At 40.0% G+C, this 7838-nt stretch overlaps 1 protein-coding gene across 1 annotated transcript in view; it reads left to right on the top strand.

Moving 5' to 3' along the window:
• The first annotated feature begins 5137 nt into the window (after positions 1–5137).
• LRFN5 (leucine rich repeat and fibronectin type III domain containing 5) overlaps positions 5138–7838 on the top strand; it is a 984773-nt gene continuing 982072 nt past the window's right edge. Inside the window, exon 1 of the transcript XR_014070506.1 lies at positions 5138–5305. The gene's annotated coding sequence lies outside the window, so the exon portion shown is untranslated. The remainder of the gene's footprint in view (positions 5306–7838) is intronic.

The raw sequence follows: 7838 nt of genomic DNA, 5'->3' as shown, positions 1-7838 counted from the left end.
TTCAAATGCCTGGCATATTTGAGTAAAGTAGGAGAAAATAATTAATGTGGTACAACAACATTGTGTGGGATTTACTCATGTTACTGCCAAGATTGAGCAGAATGTAAGAAATTAGCGTTGATCATCAGTGTCTCACAATTTCTTTCATCAAGCTAAATCACAGTCACATCTGGAGTCTTTAATTGTGCCTTACAATATGCTTAGCATACTGTAAGTGCTGATTTAAAAAAGAGTTGGAAAAAGCAACATGAGGGTAAGCAGTTTTGGGAAATAATATTTTTCTCTTAAGCCGCTACTAACGCATATAGTTAGTTATAGAATTACCCTTTCATTTCCACTGTCTTATACTTAGAAATTTGAATGTAATAAAGTACTCCAGAAAATAGACATATTTTTCCACTTCCTTTTTGGTTTATTCTGTCTTGTTTGCTTTAAAATTCTTATATTTTAAACTCATAATCTTTGTTTACACTGAACGTTTTATTTAAAAAGGCTTTTTTTTTTCTCATTCAGAGTGGAGGTTGCAACTTGATAGAAAGAATGCATTTGGTTTTTGAAAAAGGTTTTAGCTTCCTCTAGGAATTGCTGTTGGAGAAGGCAATGGCAACCCACTCCAGTCCTCTCGCCTGGAAAATCCCATGGATGGAGGAGCCTGGTAGGCTGCAGTTCATGGGGTCGCTAGGAGTCGGACACGACTGAGCCACTTCACTTTCACTTTTCCCTTTCGTGCATTGGAGAAGGAAATGGCAACCCACTCCAGTGTTCTTGCCTGGAGAATCCCAGGGGGGAGCCTGATGGGCGGCTGTCTCTGGGGTCGCACAGAGTCGGACACGACTGAAGCGACTTAGCAGCAGCAGCAGTAGCAGCAGGAATTGCTGTAGATAAACTCCCCACGAAAGAATCCTACTGTGGGGAGTAGAGCGTAGTGCATTGGTTTCCATATGTTGGTGTGCATGTGTCAATCAGGATATTTTGGAAAAAATCACAGATTTTAGGACCCTACCTTAAGACATTTTAATTCTATACATAGGAGGGGAAGCAGGAAAATAAACTTCAATAAGCGAATTTGTGGATCTGATTCAGGTAGCCTGATACTGGAAAATCATTTGTGCCGACTCCAAGAATAAAAGATCTGATTAAAAAAAAAAATGATGGAGGGAGGGGATATACATATGCCTTTGGCTGATTCATGTTGATATATGGCAGAAACCAACACAATATTGTAAAGCAATTATTCTCCAATTAAAAATAAATGAATTTAAATTAAAAAAAAGATTCAGGAAGTCTTTGGTTGTCAGCCCAAATTGGTCTCCATGGAGCAGACATCTTAAATCTAATCCCAAATATTTTCTTGAGTTGCAGTGGACCTAATACTAACAAGCAATCCCAACTCGGAAATCTTTCCTGCTCCTGGAACCTCAGAACAGACATTTAGATCTATCCATCATATGCCAGTAATCTCAGCAGTATTTTTACTGGCCTCTCCACCTATGTCATCTCCTCTGAAATCAAGTACTGAAGGATAGTGGTGCTGCCCAGTTTGCCTAACTCTTTGCACCCTCCTCAGAGTGGGTGACAGAACAGTCAAGTTGAAGGTTCAAATGTTGTGAAGGTATAATGTTAAATTAGTTTTCCTGCTCATAATCTAATAGCTTTTCCTATATATGTTATTATCCTCATTCTATATTTCAACAGTAACCCCAGTTATCTGGGTCATTAAGACCTTTTTTTTTTTTTTTCAAGTTCTGTGTAGTCTTGTCACCTCTTCTTAGTCTCTTCTTCTGTTTGGTCCTTACCATTGTGTTATACTTGTGTTAGATATTATCAAATTCACTTGTTTGAGGGTTGAATTTGCAAGTCTGCTATTATGAGTAAAGATGAATAACTTTTCCTAGGGCCAGTATTACAGTATTCTTTTTTTTTTTAAAGAATTGATTGTTCATACTTTTGCCCAAATTCATTTTCCCTAAGATTTTTACTTCATGCTTTTCCTCCATTTTAAAAATATTTTTTATATTAAAGATATTTGTTTTTTTCTGTGAAATATGTTACAAATATTTTCTCTTGGAAATATATACATATTTATTTTTTTACCATGAAAATATTTTATTTTCATATTCCTTTAAATCAAGCTAAATACACACAGTTTATACAGCAGTTAATCCTAATTTCCTTCCAGTATTTGTATAGCTTTACTATTAATATTTAGATTTCTCATCCATATTGAATTTGTATGTGTATATAATATAATTTTGTCTATTTTTCCCATCCGGCTTTCCATTTCCTGAGCCCATTTTTTGTTAATGTCAATTTATGCCAACCTGTGATAAACTTCCTTAGGGGACTTAAATAATTTTTCGATTTTCAGTTCTATCCTATTGATATGTGCTAGTACTACATTGTTTTAATTAGAAAATCTCTTTAGTATGATTTACTATTAATATTCATATTTCTGTTACTAATAATAAATTATTGTTTCACTTTTGAATATTCCATAGTTTACTTTTATTTTCTATCTACCATTAGATGTTTGCATTATTTCCATTTTCTGTCCATTGCTATTGCTGTTCCAGTGGGTATTCTTATATATGATAACTGGGGCACAAGTACATTAATTTATATGGGTATATATCTACAAATTTTTTCAATCATTGAGAGCCTACTCTTAATATTTTCCTTAAATGATGTAATCTACACTTGTGAAGATATATGCTGTGAACCTAAGAATTATCTCTTTAGAATTATTTATATGTTATATCAATCCATTTATTTCATTCAGGTTACAATTATCTCGCTTTGATAACAATTGATATTTTGTGCATCCTACAATATTTATGAGGCTTCCCAGGTGACACTAGTGTTAAAGAACCTGCTGGTCAGTGCAGGAGACATAAGAGACTTGGGCTCAATCCCTGGGTTTGGAAGATCCCCTGGAGAAGAGCCAGGCAACCAACTCCAGTATTCTTGCCTGGAGAATCCCATGGACAGAGGACCCTGGTGGGCTACAAGTCCATAGGGTCACAAAGAGTCGGACACAACTGAAGTGACTTAGCACACACGCATGAACAATGTTTATATGGCTAGATTTTGTTATCCAGGTCATATTTTTTTCCTTTGATAATCACACATAAATATTATTTCTGACATTGGTTTGTAGGAGTAAAAAGAAGATGACTAAGACAAAACTTTATTAAAACATGGTTTAACTTGTTTCTTTAATGCTTCTGAAGGGATTCTAGAGTAACAAAGTAGAGAAAATGGTGATCAAAATATAATTTGAAATCTAGGTGAAAAAAATATGCTGATATCAAAGAATCTCATTAACCTGCTTCAAACCTCTAGGAGGAACCAAACTTCATTGCTCTTTCATTAGGAACCAGGTATCCAACATATGCTCTGAGTAATAAACAGCCTATAAGAAAATCCTGGTTGTAACACTTATGAAATTGTACGCAAGTACCAAAATTATGCAGTTAGTTAGCATTTATACCTATGTAAACCAGAAGAGTCCCCGGAGCTACAGCTGCTTCCAATTTCTGCTAGCTTTGGGGCAAAATTTATAGGAATTAGATTGACTAATAAATAAAATTGAAACTGTATGAATATCACCATATATGAAGAGGCTTACCCATTTTCTTCCACTAATACATTAGCAAAAAAAGGGCCTTCAAGGGTTATTGACAAAAATACATTTGAATATGTTGGTCATAAATTCTCAAAATATATTATCTAATACTTATCAAAGCTCAAACTCAATTTCCTCAACAGTGTTACCAATTAAATATGTCACAAAGTCCATGCATTTTGATTGATAGTTATTTAAAATTTCAGAAAGGAAAAACAAAACTAAAATTTATTAAAAAAAAATTGACATACACAGTGTACTCAAGGATTATGTCTACTATCTTCAACTTCCTAACCTCAGTCAAAGGTTAGTTATGCTGCAGGATTAAAATGTAAGAACATAGTGCCAGGTAAAGATGCAATGTTATGAGAATCAGAATAAAATCTTACTAATATTGCTATTTCCATTTCTTAATAGAAAATCAGAAGAAATCTTAAGGTCATTCTCTATATTCAGTCATTCCCTATATTCAGTTCACTTCAGTCACTCAGTCCTGTTTGACTCTTTGTGACCCCATGGACTACAGCACACATGATGGACCTCCCTGCCCATCATGAACTGCTGGAGTTTACTGAAACTCATGTCCATTGAGTCAGTGATGCCATCCAACCATCTCATCCTCTGTTATCTCTTTCTCCTCCCGCCTTCAATCTTTCCCAGCATTAGGGTTATTTCTAATGAATCAGTTCTTCACAACAGGTGGCCAAAGTATTGGAGTTTCAGTTTCAGCATCAGTCCTTCCAGTGAATGTTCAGGACTGATTTCATGTAGGATGGACTGGTTGGATCTCCTTGCAGTCCAAAGGACTCTCAACAGTCTTCTCCAACACCACAGTTCAAAAGCATCAATTCTTCAGCACTCAGCTTTCTTTATAGTCCAACTCTCACATCTATACATGACTACTGGAAAAAAAACATAGCTTTAACTAGACAGACCTTTGTTGGCAAAGTAATGTCTCTACTTTGTAATATGCTGTCTAGGTTGGTCATAACTTTCCTTCCAAGGAGTAAGCATCTTTTAAATTCATGGCTGCAGTTACCATCTGCAGTGATTTTGGAGCCCCCCAAAATAAAGTCTGTCACTATTTCCATTGCTTCTCCATCTATTTTCCATGAAGTCCTGGAACAAGATGCCATGATCTTAGTTTTCTGAATGTTGAGTTTTAAGCCAACTTTTTCACTCTCCTCTTTCACTTTCATCAAGAGGCTCTCTAGTTCTTCTTCACTTTCTGCCATAAGGGTGGTGTCATCTGCATATCTGAGGTTATTGCTATTTCTCCTGGCAATCTTGATTCCAGCTTGTGCTTTATCTAGCCCAGCATTTCTCATGATGTACTCTGAATATAAGTTAAAAAAGCAGGGTGACAATATACAGCCTTGACATACTCCTTTCCCATTTGGAACCAGCATGTTATTCCATGTCCAGTTCTAACTGTTGTTTCCTGTCCTGCATACAGGTTTCTCAGGAGGCAGGTGAGGTGGTCTGGTATTCCCATCTCTTTAAGAATTTCCTGAGGGGCTGTCCTAAGATGGCGGAGGAATAGAACGGGGAGACCACTTTCTCCCCCACAAATTCATCAAAAGAACATTTGAACGCTGAGCAAACTTCACAAAACAACTTCTGAATGCTGGCAGAGGACATCAGGCACCCAGAATAGCAGCCCATTGTCTTCAAAAGGAGGTAGGACAAAATATAAAAGATAAAAAGAGAGACAAAAGAGTTAGGGATGGAGACCCGTCCCGGGGAGGGAGTCATAAAAGAGGAGAAGTTTCCAAACACCAGGAAACCCTCTTACCGGCGGGTTTGGGGGAAGTTTTCGAATCTCGGAGGGCAACATAACCAAGACTAAAAATAAATAAGTAAAACCCACATATTATGTGCCTGAAGGGAACTCCCAGCAGAGATGTACCCCAGACGCTCGCATCCGCCACCAGCAAGTAGGGGCTGAACGGAGAGGAGCGGGGCTGAATGCCCTGAGAGCAATCTGAGGGAGCTACCGTGAGATAGCAACCTAAACTGTGGATAGCCAGAGACAGAAAACTAACCCACGAAAAGCCCAAACCTAAGGCACTGCTGGCCAGCTCACAGAACAAAGGACTGAGCAATACCAGAGAAGAGTTAGCCGGCTGTGGACCGGCCCATTCCCCGCCAGCCGCAACAGGCAGGTGGGGCCAGCCAGAGCTGGAAAGGGGCAAACTCGGCCCCAGAGAGGGCATCCCCTACCAAATTGCGAACAGGCTTCCAGTTTCTAACCAAAGACTTCCTGAGATTCTGGATGGTTGACATCCGCCGGGAGGGTCGCAGCCAGGGATCAGCTCCTCAGAAGAGATACACAGCACACCAGAGTCCGGCGCACCCAGAAACCGAGGCTGGGACCAAGGAGGTGATATGTTGCACTGCACCTGAAGAGAGTGTGGTCGCCAAACACTTGGCTGCCTGAGCTGCTCCGACCAGGGAAGGGCACAAACCGCGGGCCCAACCGAGTCTGTGCCTTTGTGGAGTACCCAGGTACCTGAACCTGAGCGGCTTTAGACCTGGGACGTGCACGCAACTCAGGGCCCGCTCCCAGCCTGAGCAGGGTAGGCTGGGAAAGCACACACGCCGTGAGCAGGGACAAACCCAGTGTGGCCAAGACACTGCGAGCTCTCCACACACACGCCAGTGATATTGGTTTGCAGTGTTCCTCCCTCCCCACAGCATGACTGAACAAGTGAACCTAAAGAGACCACCTCCGCCCCCTTGTGTCAGGGCAGAAATTAGACACTGAAGAGACCTGCAAACAGAAGCCAAATAAACAGAGGGAACCGCTTTGGAAGTGACAGGTGCAACAGATTAAGATCCCTGTAGTTAACACCAACTACACTGGAAGGGGCCTATAGATCTTGAAAAGTATAAGCAGGAACAAGGAACTATCTGAAACTGAACTGACCCCACACTGCCTGCAACAGTTCTGTGCGACCCCATAGACGGCAGCCCACCAGGCTCCGCCATCCCTTGGATTCTCCAGGCAAGAATACTGGAGTGGGTTGCCATTGCCTTCTCCAGTACATGAAAGTGAAAAGTGAAAGTGAAGTCGCTCAGTCGTGTCCAACTCTTAGCGACCCCATGGACTGCAGCCTACTAGGCTCCTCTGTCCATGGGATTTTCCAGGCAAGAGTACTGGAGTGGTAGTCACTATTTAGCTTTAAATATGGCTACTATACATTAAAAAAATTGCAGGTCAAAAAAAAATAATAAACTGCTGGATTTGAACAAATCTATAGACGTTTTGAAATTAGTCTGTATTTTGGTCAAAAAATCTATAGTTCTAATGCTAAGTTGAGTCTCAGTGATTTTGAATGAAAGTAACACCAGATGACACATCTGTGTGTGCATTTTGCTGAAGAAAATCAATTTCATAAATCATTTATGTTGTTGTTCAGCCACTCAGTTGTGTCCGACTCTTTGCGACCCCGTGGACTGCAGCACACCAGGCTTCCCTGTCCTTCACCACCTCCAGAAGGTTTCTCAAACTCATGTTCATTGAGTCAGTGATGCCATCCAACCATCTCTTCTGTCATCCCCTTCTCCTCCTGCCTTCAAGCTTTCCCAGCATCACAGTCTTTTCCAATGAGTCGGCTCCTCGCACCAGATGGCCAAAGTATTGGACTTTCAGCTTCAGCATCAGTCCTTCCAATGAATATTCAGGGTTGATTTCCTTTAGGGTTGACTGGTTTGATATCCTTGCAGTACAAGGGACTCTCAAGAGTCTTCTCCACAGCACAGTTCAAAACCATCAATTTTTTGGTGCTCAGCTTTCTTTATAGTCCAACTCTCACATCCATACATGACTACTGGGAAAATCATAGCTTTGACTAGATGGACCTCTGTTGGCAAAGTGATGTCTCTGTTTTTTAATATGCTGTCTATGTTTGTCATAACTTTTCTTCCAAGGAGCAACCTTTTTAATTTCATGGCTGAAGTCACCTTCCACAGTGATTTTGGAGCCCAAGAAAATAAAGTCTCTATTTCCATTGTTTCCCCATCTTTTTGCCATGAAGTGATGGGATCAGATGCCACAATCTTAGTTTTTTGATGTTGAGTTTTAAGCCAGCTTTTTTACTCTTCTCTTTCTCCTTCATCAAGAGGCTCTTTAGTTCCTCTTCATTTTCTGCCTTAAGGGTGGTGTCATCTGCATATCTTAGCTTGTTGATATTTCTCCTGGCAATCTGAC

This window comes from Giraffa tippelskirchi, chromosome 12 (assembly GCF_054371585.1).
Source record: "Giraffa tippelskirchi isolate mGirTip1 chromosome 12, T2T-mGirTip1v1.2.pri, whole genome shotgun sequence".
Lineage (NCBI taxonomy): Eukaryota > Metazoa > Chordata > Mammalia > Artiodactyla > Giraffidae > Giraffa > Giraffa tippelskirchi.
This window is presented reverse-complemented; position numbering and strand designations above follow the sequence as displayed.